The 17,757-nt window shown below is 38.8% G+C and overlaps 1 long non-coding RNA gene across 3 annotated transcripts in view; it reads left to right on the top strand.

The window, feature by feature from the left end:
• LOC129408337 (uncharacterized) overlaps window positions 1–17,757 on the top strand; it is a 77,588-nt gene that overhangs the window by 28,285 nt on the left and 31,546 nt on the right. Inside the window, exon 3 of one of the 3 annotated variants that reach the window (XR_008631893.1) lies at window positions 17,352–17,527. The exons of the other annotated variants lie outside the window; for them this stretch is intronic. This is a non-coding gene — a long non-coding RNA (uncharacterized LOC129408337). Of the gene's footprint in view, window positions 1–17,351; window positions 17,528–17,757 lie in introns of those variants that run through there. 3 annotated transcript variants of the gene reach the window in all.

The raw sequence follows: 17,757 nt of genomic DNA, 5'->3' as shown, positions 1-17,757 counted from the left end.
TTACTGACCTCAAACCAATTTTATGTGGTACACGGAGCTTAAAAATCTGTCAGAATGTTTTAGTACGACTTTAGTAAACTATGAAGCCGCACCGCTTGATGGACTGTCGGAGCATTACAGCTACCGTAGTCGGGAGCCTCATGGAGTAAAGCCCAATTTACAGTCCTTAGTCCGACAGGAGCTGACTGCATCTGTTTTTTTTAGCGCTCATAGTTTATGCAAATTAACTATGTGGTTTTAAGGTTTGTTTCTGTAAAACATAAACAAATGTGCCAAAGCTGCGTTAAACACATTATTACTTAATGCATATTTGAGTCTTCCTCTTAGAAAATAAAAAAGACAAACTTAACTTAACCTAATTATCCACCCACGTTCACATTCATAATACACATTCACCAAGACAGGGAGGCAACTCCGAGCGAATTACACCAAGATCTGCCAATGGATCGTGGATGTCTGGGCTAAGGGATCAGTCTCTTTTGTTTCGCTTAATGTGCCTTTTAATCTGGTGCACCTTATGTATGAAAATAGATGAGAAAATTCAACATTATTGATATTGTGCCTTATAATTCGGAGCACCTTATAATCCGAAAAATACAGTAGTCCATTTTAACAGTTTCTGAATGTACTAATTATTTGCAGTGACTTTACAAGTGCTTTTCACAACTTTCAGTTTAGTAATGCTAACAATAACTACCCTGCTAGTCTGCATTTCCTGATTATCAGACAATAAAATGTTTCCAAATCTGATGCAGACAGACCTCAGCAGACTTATTTTGAGAGCTTAAGTTTTTTTCTCAAATGGAAAAAATCATGGGAAAGCTGGATTTAGTACTGGAATATATTTCTTGAGTTTTTTTTCTCTCAGAGTGTATGTTGTAAAATGAACTCCTTGTGTCAAAGTCAGTCAAAATATTGTGATATCGTATCGTCAGAAGTCTCTCAATAATATCATGGGCCAGCTCAATATATGGAATCACAAGTTTCTTTGCTTAAATTCACTGTTATGGTGCAGCAGTAGCTAAAAAAAAACAAAACAGAGGGAACTACATCAACCATAATCCTCTGCTCTGTTTTGGTGCGAACTACATGAAGAAATAACAGTTCTAAGCACTTTTAAATCTTAGTTCTTTGAATTAAGTCTTGTCAAGGCATTTTAAGAGGAAAAAGTAGCATATTCACAACTGTGTTCACAAAATATCGCAATTAATACCGTACCGTGAGATGTATATCGTGAAAATATCGTACCATGAGATATGAATATAGTTATATCCCTAGAAAACACCGTATTATATCTCCCCTTTAATATTTAGCATCGTCTTTGTATGTAAAGTTGAAATGCTCGTTGTTTCAAACCTAATTTATTACATCCAATTTAAAAGAAACGAAACACAAGTGCGGGTCACTTAAGACGCGCCACAAAAATCTACATAGAACACAACTGCAATTTGCAATACGACAAATCTCTCCTACTTTGCCCTATATGCCGTTTACATTGTATCCTCCTGTTTACTTCCTCTTAACCAGCCGTTCAACAGTGGGACTCGGGAGCCAGAGGTGAAGCTGCGTGTGGCCCGGAACACACTCCCAGACTACAAAACAAACAACAAAAAATTGATTATATCATCTTTACCGACACCCCACATCTCTACCGCGTTCCATGTTTACCTCGACGCAAGTAAACACCTGCTTCGAAGTCTGTGCATTTCATTTGCTGCCTTTGCCCTCGGTATATGTACTTTCCTGACCTGTTCTTGCCCTTAATTCTCCGCATCGCATTCGGATCAGGGTTGGGATCGGTCAGTTTCATTAGGGCCAATATCTTAAATCACGGCGTGCGACTTCCTTACCGGTCCCCCTGTCCACACTTTGGTCATTTGAATGTTCCTTTCGCTGATTGCCGGTAGCAGGTCGGTAATACATTATGGGACTAAAAAGCGCGCTGCTGAGTCGCTTTCCCATTTGCGCTAACTTGGGCCTTACATTCAGAGGCATGCAGCGGTAATTAGGAGTCGGGCGCATTGGGACGGCTCACTTTATGTCGTACAATAAGGTGATTCTACATGCTCTATATTTCACGGGGCCAATGGATTACAACCCCCGATCGGTCTGGGGAATTTAAAAGAGAAATTGTGCTTCTAATGAAAGTGGAGAATGGCTGGGGCAGATTGTTGCTCTTTTTCGTGTGTTTTTAAAGAAGAGGAGTTCTCCAGAGAGGTGAGGAGTCCAGGATGTAATGTAGAGCGCTGTGTTTTTGTTAAGACGGATCACAAATCAACATGTGTTTAAGGGGACTATTAAGTGCAGTAGTAGATAAAGTTTGTCTTAAAGTAAAAACTCTTTGGAAAACTTTGGTGTGTAAACTGGTATATATTCAGGTAAAGATAAACTGTGTAACTGTTCAGGTGAAGGGTCTGTCACCTCTCCATGGAGATGTTATTGCTTTGTCCAGAATGTTCCACCGCATGGCATTACACATTTCTAGCTCCATGGAGACAATCAGGTGATGTTACCAGGCACAAGATACAGTTCATATCTGTGTAGAGGTAAGCTGAATACATCCAAGGTCACTTTGAGCAATAAAACCACAAACTGATTAAATGCAAAATACTGAATAAATGTCTCCATGTCCGGATATCCAGTCACCGAGGCCCCCGCCTTAGACTACTGTCCAGATCTCCCTGCACCGGCCCCTTATGGATCCTCCTGCAAGTGGTGGGTCCATGGGAGGATGGCCATGGCCAGGCCCCATGGGGGAAGACCCGGTCACCGGTGCTCGATGTTGAGCACACACCCCAGGCCTGGTTCCAGGGTGGGGCTCCAATCTCTGTCTCTGTGTGTTGCTCCTCATAGGGGGCATCTGACCTGTCCCCCAGGACCTGTTTGCCTTGGATGACCCTAGCAGAGGCATGAATCCCCCGACAACATAGCTCCCAGGATCATTCAGCTCTCAAACCCCTCTATCATGTTAAGGTGGCAGTTCAAGGAGGGGACATTGGAGGGACTATGTCTCTCAGCTGGCCTGGGAATGCCTTGGATTCCACCCGGAGGAGCTGGAGGAAGTGTCTGGGGTGAAGGAAGATTGGGAGTCCCTGCTTAGACTGCTGCCCCTGCGACCTGCCCCTTGATAAGCAGAAGAAAAATAGATGGATGGATACAGAATAAATGCAAAATAGAAACGGTAAAGGTTCGCTCAGACCGCTACGTCAAAAAACGCATCAATTTGGAAGCCTTTGCATTTGAGTTTAGACGCCCGACTCGTGTCTTGGACACCATGGACGCACGGGAGAAAAATACTTGATGCGCACGCAGGGCGTCTGTTGCCCTGGAGACAAGTGCCATTTCCCGTTTTTTTCCCGGAACGATGGCAGACAAGGTTTAGTGAGTTTCAGCAATAATATATTCATGGAGACCAGCATGTAGCAGACGTTTTTCATAATGCACCTTTAGGATTTCAGATTGGCTGAATAGGATTTTGGCTAAGTTTATAGTATTAGTCTGTCATTTGCAAGTCCTATTGTAATACATGAAATGATAACACACTGTTGTTGTGTCAATGGGCAAGACCTACATCGTCCACTCAGTCAGTCTACAATAAGAGCTGGTTGTGAGGTATCAGGTGTAAATATCTGTCAAATCACTGATCAGTGGACCACCTTAAATGAATAAAGTGTTATTTTGTAAACTGCATTTATTAAAATTGTGGCATTTTCTTTTATTCAATACAGTTTTTGTACTCAATAATACCTTGAAAAACATGCATTCTTACTATGAGTGGGGTCACCGCTCCACAGATCTGACCTGTAACTTAGCATAGTAGTGTCACCACGGAGATAGAGAAGTTTGATGACATATAGTGGAGCATTTTAGACAACACCACCACATCTACATGGAGACAAGAAGTCACAGTTAAGTTACAAAGAGCACGTTTAATCATATTCTCCAAAAATATTATCTACGCCACATAAATGCATTTACATCTATTATACAGGTCTTGCCACGACTTCCTCTGTCACTGTCACCCGGACTCTCCCTCAGCTCTCACGCAAAGAAAATGTCAAAGCACATTTCTACATTTTCCTATTTCTTCAAACGCCTCAATCACATCTGCACCGGTTTCATCTTCGTCTGAACCACTGGTCTTTCTTTCCGTCCGTCTGCTCCTCAGGTAAAAGCCCTCGCTCCATTTGCAGCTCCGGCCTCCCGGGGGGACGCAGAGACAGGCCTTCCCCCGGCTCACTGCCTCTGGCCCGGGCGAGCTCAGTCCCCCGCCCGCTCCCTCCCCCCCCTCCACTTACCCTCACAGTCCAGCAGGCGCGCACAGAGCAAAGAGCCACCAGGGAGCGCTGTAATTGTCCGTGCTCCGGGCGGGTCTCTGGCTACAGCGGCATGAAGAGTACCCCCCCTCCGCCCCCCAGGTCCCAGGGAAGTCCTAGGGCAGTCCCACGGCAGTCCCACAGCTCCAGAAAGGCTTAGCTATTGTTTAAGGCATACAGAACAAAGATGGAAGGATTTCACTGGAGCTATAGGGGAGAGGAAATTATTCTACTCGCCATATAACTACTTTTTATCTTCTTCATTATACAATATTTAGGTTTCAAAGAACCTTTATAACACTAGTTTATTAAGAATATTTGAAGCTAGCAACTACTTAAGACTGTAACCCTAACACCTAACCCTTTATAGCCACAGTATGTAACTTTTTGTCATAAAATACACTAAAATATATATATATTTTTACCCTGAAAAAGATAGAAAATTGTGTGTCATTACTATGAGTAGGCTTGCATCTCCACAAACCTGACTCTTATTTAGGCTGGAAAGGGGCCTCTTCCTGCTTGTTTCCACAGACATTTTGTTCCTATGGCAACAATCTTCTAGTCTGATTCATCAGTCGGTTTCACTTTGTGGAAACTGTCTGACTTCGCAGCATTAGGATTCATTCGCTTGTCAGTAGGCGGGTACTTTTTATTTAACCAAGTTACTGCTATTTGGTTATGACATATGTAATGCACCAAATCCCGTAGGAAGAAGGGCAATAATGTCTTTCCCCTTGATAAAATTCACCAAACATTTTCTTTGTTCCGGCTTTAAATCCTCGATCTCGGGAATTGTTGCCAACACAGAATGTATGGCTTCGTCTATATCAGTCTTTCGAGATATGTAATGTTACACTTTTCCTATTAAAATAATAGTTTTGCTTCAACATTAAAAACAGAACAAGCATAATTTAAAATAATAACATTTTAAATAACATCTCTGTAGGCAATTGTAGCTTTTGAACTCCTTTTAAATGTGTTTTTTTACAAGCCAAGAACCAGTCAAAAATAACAACTTGCTTCAATGAAAATCTAATCTTTCAACTATGAACAGTCAAAAATCATAAAACATTCATCCAAGCTCAGTTTGCTAGACTGTGATTTACTCTGATGCACACGAGTCCAAAGCAGATACAAATACTTGGCATCTCTCCTTAGATACAAGTTCATCAAAGTAGTAGTAACAGTAGTAGTAGTATTAGCAATGCATGCGCCATACTGGCACGGCAGGCGGCAGGTCAGCTCTAATACATATTTGATATCAGCTCAAAGGCTAAATATAATAATATTGCAGGCCAAATTGTGCCGCCGGACCTGAGTTTGACATGTCTTTGTCTACTTCCATCTCGAGCGCTTTGTTTACTGTTGTGCTGTACCACAAAAAGGACCCAGACAGGTGCTTGAGTTTGACGTCATGGCTTCACAGCTCTTTGCTGATTGGCTGGTGTGTGCTCTACAAGTTTCGGGGTTCTTGCAAACTGTCTACTGTATTCTGATTCCTGCCCTAGTCGCTGGAGAGAAATTAAATTGAGCGGAGGCACTAGGTGGCGCCAGCCTGGCTAACAATGTTCGACAGTTTGGCAAAAGAGTTATCTCTGTGGTGAATGTTCCAAACTGTTTTATTTCCATGGAAGAATGACCAACTGAAAGTTACATGCTGTACCTTAAATTAATTAAGAGACTGAGACTTTTTTCTTTGGTCATGCTTTAAAGAGGCTGTAAATAATGTAAAAATAATCAGAATACAGAAAATCTGGACTTTAAAAACACAGAGGAGCTTTGCAGAATAAAACAAGATGACATTTATATAAATGTTTTATATTCTACATCCACCTGTGTGACTATAGTGTACCTTTGTTACTAGTGGTTAAAGAAGTCTCAAAAAAAACCCTACTATTAGATATTTTAAAATAAAACCTGTACAATTTCTTGGATTTGATTAGTATTTTCTCCCCAGGCCAATAGATTACAGCAGGTCTGGGGAATTCCAAAGAGAAATTGTGCTTTAATGGAAGCGGAGAAGGGCTGCAGCGGGTTATTGCTCTTTTTCTGCTATTTATAAAAGACGAGCCAGGTCTCTGGAGAGGCGAGGCGTCCACGATACAAAGCACTCCACTTAGTGTTGTTATTTGAAGTTCCTTTACTAAATATACTCATAATCCTGTTCTCATGAAATCTGGTCCTTTTGAAAGTAACATCGCAAAGAGAATTGGATTAAGGACCCATGGATCCAATCAAAAGGACAACACAGATGACAAACTCTGGTATTTTTATTGAATTATAGTCAGTTAGTTGTTCTGTTGTTGCTTCTCTGAAAAAATGTTGTCCTCTTTCAAGTCCTCAACCCTTTAACTGAAAATTATTGATTATGAAATGATTGCTACACTGCAAAAAACAATATCTAGGTAAGTTTAAATGACTTATTTTAAGAACATTTTACTTTGAGTCGATTCAACTTGACAAGTAAAATGAACTACCAGTGGAACAAGTGTGTATTAATTCAAGCAACATTTGATTTTGTTTTTTAATTTTAAGTGCAAGGAGTTGTTTTTTCTTAAATGTAGTAGGATGTATTTTCATATTTAAAGTACAAAAAGTCTTGTTTCATTGATAGATTATTTTACTTGTCAAGTTGTAAAACTTTCTTTGACTCAATATGTAAATTTTTTATGTTAATTTAAAATTGTAAATTGCAATTGTAAAAGACAGCTTGCAGGTTCAGTCCCACATGCAACCAAAGCGATGTATATGGATGGACAGATGGATAGATATATTTACTTTATTTGTCTTGAAGGGAATTTTTTTTTGTACCCTTGAGCAAGACACTTCACCTATACAAGATAAGTGTTGTATGAACGAGTGCTTTGTTTAGACTGGCAGCCTCGTGTTTGTCAGTCTACCCCAGGGCAGCTGAGACCACAGAGTCGACCAACGCTTCAGTGACTGAGAAGTGACACTGAACATTACTAGGGCACAGAAAAGTACGTGTAACGATAACTGAAATATCGTGATACCGTATTGTCAAAGTTCTCACAATAATATTCGTGGACCATCACAATATATCGAATTACAAGTCTCTTTGTTTAAACTTATTGTTACGGTGCAGCAACAGCTAAAAAACAGACAGAACTACATAGACCATGATCCTTTGCTCCATTTCAGTGCAGACTACAAGAAGAAATAACAGTTCTAAGCACTTTTAAGTCTCAGTTCTTTGGATTAAGTCTTGTCAAGGCATTTTAAGAGGCTTATTAACAGTTTGTTTGCCTCCACAAAATATCGTAATAAATATCGCACCGTGAGATGTATATCATGAAAATATCGTACAGAGAGATTTGGATATTGTTACATCCCTAATTATGAGTCTCCCCACCATATCGTGAGCTTTCCCACGATATCGCAATAAATATCGTATCGTGAGGTTCATACCGTGACGATATCATATTGTGAGACTTAGATATTATTACACCCCTACTGATGCATTATTATTATTAGTAGTAGTAGTAGTAGTAGTTGCAGTTGTTGTAGTAGTAGTAGTAGTTGTAGTAGCTGTGGTTGTAGTTGTTGTAGTACTTGCAGTAGTTGTAGTAGTAGTTGTTGTAGTACTTGTAGTAGTTGTAGTACTTGTAGTAGTTGTTGTAGTTGTAGTAGCTGTTGTTGTAGTTGCTGTTTTTGTAGTTGCTGTTGTTGTAGTACTTGTAGTAGTTGTAGTAGTAGTTGTTGTAGTACTTGTAGTAGTTGTAGTAGTAGTTGTTGTAGTACTTGTAGTAGTTGTAGTAGTAGTTGTAGTACTTGTAGTAGTTGTAGTAGTTGTAGTAGTTGTTGTAGTTGTAGTAGCTGTTGTTGTAGTTGCTGTTGTTGTAGTTGTAGTAGTTGTAGTAGTTTGTAGTAGTTGTTGTAGTAGTAGTTGTTGTAGTTCTTGTAGTAGTTGTAGTAGTAGTTGTTGTAGTTCTTGTAGTAGTTGTAGTAGTAGTTTTAGTGGTTGTTGTAATTGTTGTAATTATTGTAGTTGCTGTAGTTGTTGTTGTAATAGTAGTTGTTGTAATTGTTGTAGTTATAGTAGTTATTGTAGTAGTTGTTGTAGTAGTTGTTGTAATTGTTGTAGTTGTTGTTGTAGTAGTAGTTGTTGCAGTAGTAGTAGTAGTTGTTGTTGAAGTAGTAGTAGTTGAAGTTGTTGTTGTTGTAGTAGTAGTTGTTATAGTAGTTGTAGTAGTAGTAGTAGTTGTTATAGTAGCTGTAGTTGTTGTTGTTGTTGTAGTAGTAGTTGTAATAGTAGTTGTAGTAGTAATTGTAGTAGTTGTAGTAGTTGTAGTAGTAGTTGTAGTAGTTGTAGTAGTAACAGTTGTACCAACAATCATTTTGTAGAAATATTGGTGGTGATAATTTTCTTTCCTGTCTTATCTCTGCTTATAGTAAATGAAACAGTGTATGTATGGGCAGGACAGTAGACGGAGGAAGGACAAAGGCGCCTCTTGTCCCGGGCCTCGAGGTTTTAGGGGCCCAGAATTAGACCATCTTTAGGGTGTAGGATGTAGTTTTTAGGGTGACCATGTTTACCATCTGTCCAGGGACTACAGATGAAAAATAGCATCTCTGGATAATTTACAGAAATGTTGATTAATGCACACTGTCCCTGCTAAATAAACCTAATAAATAAATAAATAAATCTTCCTATTAATTTATATTAGAGAGGTGCCCACGTAAATCCTCTTGTGCCTGGGCTCCAAATTTCTGTCGACGGGCCTGTTTCTGGGTTTCTACTGTGGTTGAAGCAACCGTCCGACCCAAAACAAATCTAAACAATGTCATTCTACCCCAAATCACCTTGTTTTGTTATTAAACCATTAACACACATTTGCCCAGGCGGACACATCTCCCTCTCAAACCCTGCTCCTCCCGCTGTACCTGCTACACTTTATTGCGCTAATTGACTAGCTCTTAACCAGCACACCATTTGGCTGCGTCGCTAATGTGCGGTGTAGCCATCACCGCGCGGCACGCTAATGAAAGCCACCGACAAGGCGCTAGTCAAAAAAGATGCTAGGAATTACTTACAGCTAATGTAGCGCATGATCAACCAAATGGGACTAAAAAGCAATTACGTGCGACAATAACGGTTAGGTACGCCATTTGCAAGACGGACAAATCATTACAATTACCATGTTTATTATGAGGAACATACTAAAACGCTAAGCTATTTAATCAAAGTAATCACTACTTAATACCCCAGCAAGCAATCTTTAATTTGTATAATTAATAGACTTTTTCAGAAACATATTTTTCTTATGCAAAACAACTAAATAAAAAAGGCGAAATTGAGCACACTTGCCGCGTACCCAGACTACGACAGAGTAATTACCGTGGCAACATAATAAAATTGGCTTTACATAGGTCACCCGCAAAGTGTAATTAAAAAAGCGTTATAGATTATTTTTTATTGAAGCAATTAAACCAAAAAGCTGAAAAGTAATTAGCACCAAGGTAATAATAGTGTTGGTCAACAGCGTTTGTTTAGGGAGCGCCTCACCTCTCATTTTCTCGCAATGGTTTTATTATGAGAATGACTTTTGCTAACAATTATCTTTTATAATGGCAAAAATGAATCTAAATTTAATGATGTTTGAGTAATTGTGTTGCTCTGTGTTGTGAGTTACGAGCATATTCTTAGATTTTGGTTACAGTTTAGATTGGTAAATAAACTGCAGTATTTATGACTTTTTACTTGCAATATAAAGTGCGATATTACTACTTTAACCCAACAAATGTAACAAGAGAGACTTAAATTTAAGTTAATTACTGATGTGAATTAAATTGTTTAGTGTGCGGCTAAACTTTGGTGTTTTAATTCATTTATACAGCACTGTCTACAGACTCACAGATGCTTAAAGGTGCACTGTGTAACTTTTAAGTTGGAGGGAGTTATTGTTTAAAACAATTATAACCTCCATTTATTCAATTCTAGATTTTTTAATAGTCTTGGAAATCATTAATTCTTACCAAGAGCAGTGTCGCCTCTCCGCAAATCTGACTGACTAAATTGTTCCAGTAGCGTCACCTGCTTTACTCCATGGAGAGAGATGTTTAATTCCATGCTATGGGACATTTCATCATCTCCATTAGGGCTCAGTGTCATTAAGTTGCTAAACGATACATATCTTGATACAGTGAGCTTTTGATTCGATATGATCCGATACAATATATTTCAAATCGATTCAATACGGTTCAATAAAACTAAAGGCTAAATCATGGCTGTAACATTAAAAGTCTTTGTTAAACCACTTCTTGTGCAAAGTTCATATGAAACACAAACATTTTAATCCTCAAAAGAGTGAAAATAAATGTGCTGGATGAACAAGTTTCCTTCCTCTAAACCAGACATGTCAGACTCAGGCCTATGGGCCAAATTTGGCCTGCAATATAATTATATTTGGCCCGCAAGCTCATATCAAATATGTATTAAAGCTGATCTGCCGCCTGCCGTGCCAGTATAGCACAGGCACTGCTAATACTACAACTACTATTACTACTACTTTGAACTTGTATCTAAGAAGAGATGCCAAGTATTTGTATTTGCTTGTGCATTTGAGTAAATCACAGTTTAGCAAACTGAGCTTGGATGATTGTTTTCTTTATGATTTTTGATGGTTCATAGTTGAAAGATTTGGTTTTTATTGAAGCAAATTGTTATTTTTGTTTGGTTGTTGGCTTGTTAAAAAAAAAAAAAAAAAAAACATTTAAAAGGAGTTCAAAAGCTACAGATAGGCTATAGAGACATTATTTAAAATTGTGTTGTTATTTTAAATTATGCTTGTTCTGGATTCAATGTTTAAGCAAAACTATTATTAAACATTTATTTTAATAAGAAAAGGTTTAACATTAACATTGAGTTTGCCCTATGACTTCGTTCCAGTTTTTAATTTTGACCCTTTGTGACACCCCTACTCTAAACAAACAACAAAACAGTGGTGTTGTAACAAAATAATTTGATAAAATATACCAAAAAATACTCTTGGCGATATATCGATACAGCAGCCCACGATATCAATACTGTATCATCACATTAAATGAGACGATATATCAATATTTCAATATTTTTGCAGACCCCTAATCTCCACGTAGACGAGCAGACAACCTTTGATGAGAAAAGTTACACATTTGACACCACATTATTCATTCAGTCCACGTTCTGTAGTGGTGAGGTGCTATTGTAACCACAGCTGCTCTAGTGTAGACTGAAGGACGCAAAACTGCCCGTCTTCACACCACGTTCATACAAAAGAAAGATGGGTAACGTGTCTTGCTCAAGGACACAATAACAACAGCGTACCCTTCATCTCCAGGTAGGCTCAGTGAAGGGACAGAATAAAGGACTTCTTGCAGGCTAAAGAGGTGTGATACCGACTCACAATTTCATTCAGTGCACGATGCAGTACTTGATGATTTAATAGAATCACAGTGTTATAAACTGTCTGACATTTTATACACCTATTTAAAGCCCCACTGCGTACCTTAGCCAAAAAGCAGACTACGGGCCTGTTTACACGAGAACGCTTGCGGGTAAAAACGACAAACTATTTTATCGGAAGTGCCTTTTGTTTAGACAGTGATGGCGTTTTTGGGGCTTAAAAATGCAAATATCTGGTCGTGTACGCGTTTACATCAAATACATCACCACGTAGTGTCACCACCGAGTCGCCTGGCATGCACACCCAATCGAATTCCACACACTTTTGCGTCACCGTATGCGCGCAGATTTCCTCCCGAAAACGCTTGTCTAAACGCAAAATAAAAAGTTAAGACGCGATCGCCACTTTTGCATCTTTTGTTCAAACCGTCATCATATAAACGTAGGCTAAAATAAAAGCAGGTTCTTCATTTTGGATGTTTTTATTACACTGAAAAACCTGCATGATTCTGAGTGGACTTGCATCTCCACAAACCTGACTCTTACCTTATTTTTCGGACTATAAGTCACACTTTTTTTCATGGTTTGGGTGTTTCCTGCGACTTTTACTCCGGTGCGGGAAAACAAGCCTCACCTATTGAAAACCACTGATGTAGACTGTAATGAGTTAAACATTACACCAAATAAACACATGAATAATAATAAAAAAAAAAAAAAAACATTGAGTGTGTTTACATGCACATCAGTATCCTGGTTATGATCGGGTTTTTTGAGTATCCCGGTTTCCTCATGGTCCATGTATATCGCAGCATTCCTGTTTCAATATCCCAGTTATGAGAAACCGGGATACTGTAGCTGATATATTCCGATAGTAACCGGGATACTGTGGCATGTATGCGCAGTATCTCGGTTACTGCAATATAAAGTTGAGTGCGCATGTGTCTAAAAGACAAATACTTTTCAGTCTTTTCATCACAACAGTCGCCAAAATAAAGTGACCAACAGAAATAAAGTGACCATACATGAGAGAAATGACTGCACTAAACCTGCACACGAATCTGCACGCGTACGACCTGCACACATATGATCGCTGAAAAGTTATAGGCACAGAACAGACTCACCATCATCAGCACATCCTCTGTCACAGAAAAAAACACACATAATCCACTACGTCGTGCCCTTTAGTCTGACAGAAGCTGAACCGCATCAGTTATGTCAGTATTTGGGATACTGGGATACTTATATCACTGTATACATCATCAAATGTATACAGGTTTCTTGACATAATCTTACAAATGCGCAAGCCAGGAAAAATACAAACCATGAGCTCCTTTAACGTAGGAAGCTCGGGAGGTTTAACCAGTGGTACAGAGCTATGAAATATCCCACAATCCACTGCACAGATCAAACCGAACAGATTCTTGATTAAAATCTTCTGCATAAATAAACTCAACTTTACAACATATAAACCATAACCACTCTAGAGCCACATCAGCCCGTTTGATAATATAATTCAGCTTTGATCACATTTGTTTACGTTTTACAGAAACAAAAGTTAAAACCGTGTGGCTCATTTGCATAAACTCTTGTGCGCTGATAAAAACAGCTCGCTCCTTGTGCGCTGATATGGTTCAGCTTCTTTTGGACCAAAGGACACAACTCAGTGGATTATGTGTGTCCTTTTTGTGACAGAGGATGTGCTGATGATGGTGAGTCTGTTCTTTGTATATCGTACGAGATAGTTCATGTTTCAACTTTTCAGCGATCATACGCGTGCAGACTGTATGTAAGTAAGTCTTTATTTATATAGCGCTTTCACAGACATTTTCTGTCCCCAAAGATGGCACACAGCATTATTCAGCATTATTCATTCACTCTATACCCTGGTGATGGTAAGCTACTATTGTAGCCACAGCTGCCCTGGGGCACACTGACAGAGGCTCGGCTGCCATGCCACTCGGCGCCATCGGTCCCTCCGACCACCACCATCACTCACACACACTCACACATACTAGGCAATGTGGGTGAAGTGTCTTGCCTAAGGACACAATGATTGAATTGTATTTAATTGACCTTGACTATCAACTGTTTTTGGAGACCTGTAGCATGTTTTGGGTTGATGGGGGAAACCGGAGCTCCCAGAGGAAACCCATCCAGACACGGGGAGAAACATGCAAACTCCACACAGAAAGGCCCAGGCGACCCGGGGATCGAACTCAGAACCTTCTTGCTGTGAGGCATGAGTGCTAGCCACTCAGCCACCGTGCCGAGGTATGTGTGCAGGTTTAGCGCAACTCTTTATTTTACAGTCATTTCACTCATGTATGGTCACTTTATTTATGTTGTTACTGTTGCAGTGAAAAGACTGGAAAGTGTCTTTTGGACCCACTCAACTTTATGTAGCAATAACCCGGATACTGCGTAGACATGCCACAGTATCCCGGTTACTATCGGAATATACCAGCTACAGTATCCTGGTTTCTCAGAACTGGGATACTGCCAAAACCGGGATACTGAAACCGGGATACATGCACCATGAAGAAACCGGGATACTCAAAAAACCCCAATCATAACTGGGATACTGATGTGTATGTAAACGTACTCAGAGAGAACAGAAGAAACAACAAATGAGCAGATGCTGAAACGTTCCTATAGATTGCTCCTATACACACTTGTCTTTCTATCTCTTTTCTATTGCCTTCAAATATACTTATACCCTTATACAAAATCCTTCCCGCGCCGAGCTAAAGACCCCATAATATGCTTAAATGACTGGTTACGATTCACACCAGTGCTTAATAATTATGTTAAATTGTCCGTCTTATCAGCCGTCAGGATTATCTATGTGGACTGCGGCGTATTCCATGTGGACAGCTGTCTCAAAGCCGAGGTTAAAGTGTACAATTTTCCTTTAAAAGATGTAAAAGAAGAAACGCTCTTGTGGTTTATGAAGGGAATGGGGCATTAACATCCACTTGACTCTGAAAATATGATTACGATTTTTTTTTTTTACAACCCAACACGGACCTGTCTCCAATAGGTAACAGAAATCTGATATGGTAATACCGAGGGGAAATAGCATCGCCCTACTTATGCATACTAGCATTCTACGCACTCATTTCAATTCACACCGCGCTACTTTTTTTTTTTCTTTTAGTTAAGGAAATCGTAGTAATAATCTAATTGTCGGCGCAGAAAAAAACGGAGGGGAAAAATGCATCAATTCATTTTCAGGGGTCAAAGGTCAGCGGAGGGAAAGAAGCGATGAAATAAGAAAGATTAGCCGTGAATGGGATGCGGACAAATTGCGGTGTTAAGTGTGGACTGTAACAGATAATAGAGGAGAAATGGGGTTTAGAAGAAGAGGAGCACAAGACGAAGAGGTCAATTTGATGTGAACGAAGCAGAGTTAAATGTGTTGAGGATAAAACAAAGAATCTCAAGTTTAGATCAAGTGTTAAAATGCAAAAAATTCAGAAAATGCTGCGGAAAAACTGAAAATCTTGAAATATTGAATTTGACTCAAAAAAATTGTGTAGGGTCAACAAAAGGCAATTAAGTTATAGTTACTTAAAGCATTGTTTTGTAAATAATTAAGAAAATTGAGTAAACATTTTTGCAAGATTTCTGAGCACGACAAAATAAATATGCATCGTAACAAATTTAGGATAGGTTCAGTTTTTTTGTTTGAAATTCTTAATTAAAAATCTGTCATTTTTTTCTGCATTTTTAAATATTTACTGATTTAACAAAACTTAACATTTGTGGTTATTAAAATGGCAAATAAATGTAAAATTTCTTTTAAAAAACAACAACGTATCAGTGTGTTTTTCAGAATCAATTAATGTAATTATTTACTCATTTACTGAACTATTAATTATTCATACATTATTTCTGTCTCTATGTATTACACAGTACAAGTTATAATTATTATTTATGTCAAGGTAAATTCACATGGGTATCATTTGGCATAAAAAAACTGAAATATAAATAAGAAAAATAGGGAAAATTTAGTTTAAAAAAATCTAAATAAAATAATAAACAATGCAAATAAGATGAAAATTTGAATAAAATAAAAATAAAATAAATTAATAAACAATGCAAATAAGATGAAAATTTTATAAAAATAAAATAAAATAATAAACAATGCAAATAAGATGAAAACTGTATTAAAATAAAATTATTAAAAAATAAATAAATAAACAATGCAAAAAAGATGAAAATTTAAATAAAATAAAATAAAATAAAAATCTAAAATAATAAACAATGCAAGTAATGAAAATGAAAATTAAATAACATTTTTAAAAAATTCTGACATTCCCTCTTTTTGTTTTACAGTGAATCCTGCGTTAATATAAAAGCCCTCACTTCTTGCATTGCTTGTATTGCACGTGACAGTGTTAAAAGTCTCCACGGCTGAGCAGATAACAGCAGGTCTGCTCGCACAAAGACAATACAAAGACAATACATACACCACATCACACGACGCTGCTCCTGTCTGCTCCTGTCCGCTCCTGTCTGCTCCTGCCTGTGCGCTCTCTTTGTTGGGCGCTGTTATTGGGCTTGCAGACAGCAGAGGGCAGCTTGAATACATAAATATAAACTAAACGCGTCCCAGTCATCAAAGCCCTGCCCTGGTGTACATGTGGCTGTCACACGGACCCCCGAGGGCCCCAGTGAAGAGAGGGGCCCCTGGGGGAGAGCAGGGAGAGTGACAGGTAAATGCACCAACTGTAGCAGAGGAGGGAAGAGGGAGGGGGAGGAATCACAGGGAGGTTTATGGAGTTATTGCTGAGTCTGAGTGTTGAAAGGACTTGTAGATTTCTTTGTAGCATATTTTTGTAAATTCTGACTGAAATTTTCAAACAGCTGAGGAAAATAATTACAAAAAATACAATGCTATTTATGATTTAAAATGTCTGCTTACCTAAACTTTGATAATACACAATTTGTAACAAGGATCATTTTCCAAAAATTAGTTTATTGTATTTTCAGTGTGCTTTAATTAGGATTAATTAAATAATAGTACCGTATTTTTCTGAGTATAAGTCGCATCAGCCAAAAAATACGTAATGAAGAATTAAAAAAGATAAATAAGTTGCACCGGACTATAAGTCACACTTATAGTCACAATTATAATTTATTTCTCTAATTTTAATAATTTCCTGACCAGTACATTTTTAGTTATATTGTTTTTTGGCATTATAAGATAATTGAAAAGTATCAGTAGTAGTTTGTAAAAATGATAAAATATGTTGATTTTTTAAATTTTTTTTTCGATTGTATATTTTGAATTTCGTAAACTTAACTAACTAAATTATAAAGAAAAGAGTATTTTTAAATATTTGGTGACAATTTATTCAACTATAGCTCATGCATGTAAGTTATGTCAATGTTTTTTTATATTTCTATTGTCCTGGATTAACGGAGTGTTTTTATTTTTTCATTTTTGGTTTCACTTTTGACCCATTTTTAACATAACCCTTTGTCCACATCACTTTCAAACACCTCTACTATTGTTGTACGCTCTCTCACCCCCTCCTCGCTCTCACCCCTCGCTCGCCGTCTCTCTCCCCTGCCCTCTCCCTCTCTTTCTCTTTCTCTCTCCCCCTCTCTTCCTCTCTCAGTAAACCTGGAGATGGATCTGTGGGCACGTGGCCAGCCTCTACATCACTGTCAGATGCCCCGGTGGTGGTCCTCCTGTCCGCTCGGCTCAGCCCGGGTGCCCGCCGCTGCCTGGGACTATTCCTCACCTCCAAAACTCTCCCCACTGTTCCTAAATAAATGTGGCTGTAGCTGGTGAGGAGAGCTGCTCATTCATCTTGGAGCGTGCGTGTGTCTGTGTGCGTATGTGTGTGTGTCTGTGTGTGTGTCTGTGTGTGTCTGTGTGTGTGTTTACTGGGCGAGAGACAGAGAGCCTAATCAGTCAGTGTGTGTCTACCGTCCGCTACAGTGAACACCCAGTGATCACAGGGGAGTGTACACAGGTGAGAGGGTTCTACTATGGTACAGGGCCGGTTGTAAATATGGAAA

This window comes from Boleophthalmus pectinirostris, unplaced genomic scaffold (genome assembly GCF_026225935.1).
Source record: "Boleophthalmus pectinirostris isolate CB_2022bp ecotype Guang Dong unplaced genomic scaffold, ASM2622593v1 HiC_scaffold_1, whole genome shotgun sequence".
Classification (NCBI taxonomy): domain Eukaryota; kingdom Metazoa; phylum Chordata; class Actinopteri; order Gobiiformes; family Gobiidae; genus Boleophthalmus; species Boleophthalmus pectinirostris.
The sequence above is the reverse complement of the archived record's forward strand: the minus strand, read 5'-3'. Positions and strand labels throughout refer to the sequence as shown.